Here is a 672-nt window from a genome sequence, read left to right as displayed (position 1 = left end):
TCTCCTAAGTATTTTTCAAATAGTTTTATGTTTTTCATTTAAGTCAGTGCTTCATTTTAGCTAATTTTTGTGCAAGGTATGAAATTTTGGTTAAGATTTATTCCTTTGCTTATGGGTGTCCAATTGTTCCTATGATATTTCTTGAAATGGCTGTCTTCTTCTTTGAATTGGTTTTCCACCTTTGATAAAAATCAGTGGGACACTTTTGTGCAGGTCTACATCTTGATTCTCTATTCTGTTCTATAGATCCATGCATCTATCCCTCTGCCAGTGCCATACTGTCTTCATTATTTTACCTGTATAGCAAGTCTTAATGTCAAGTAGAGTTATTCTTTAACAGTATTTCACAGTATAAGATAGTTTTGCTATTATAGATTCTTTGCCATGCCATATAAGTTTTAGAATAGGCTTGTCTACAAAAACCTAACAGGTTTTAATAAGAATTGTCTTAAACACATAAATCAATTTAGGCAAAACTGTCATCTGTACTATTTTGAGTCTTCCAATCCATGAATACAGAATATCTCTTCATTTATTTAGATTTTCTTTGATTTCTTTTATTAATGTTTTACAATTTTTAGCATACAGATGCTGTGCAAGTTTTGTAAAATTTGTAAGTGAATATTTTATTCTCTTTGGAGCACTCATAAAGGGTATTATGTTTTTAATTTT

This window comes from Galeopterus variegatus, unplaced genomic scaffold (genome assembly GCF_000696425.1).
Source record: "Galeopterus variegatus unplaced genomic scaffold, G_variegatus-3.0.2 Scaffold3406, whole genome shotgun sequence".
NCBI lineage: Eukaryota > Metazoa > Chordata > Mammalia > Dermoptera > Cynocephalidae > Galeopterus > Galeopterus variegatus.
This window is presented reverse-complemented; position numbering follows the sequence as displayed.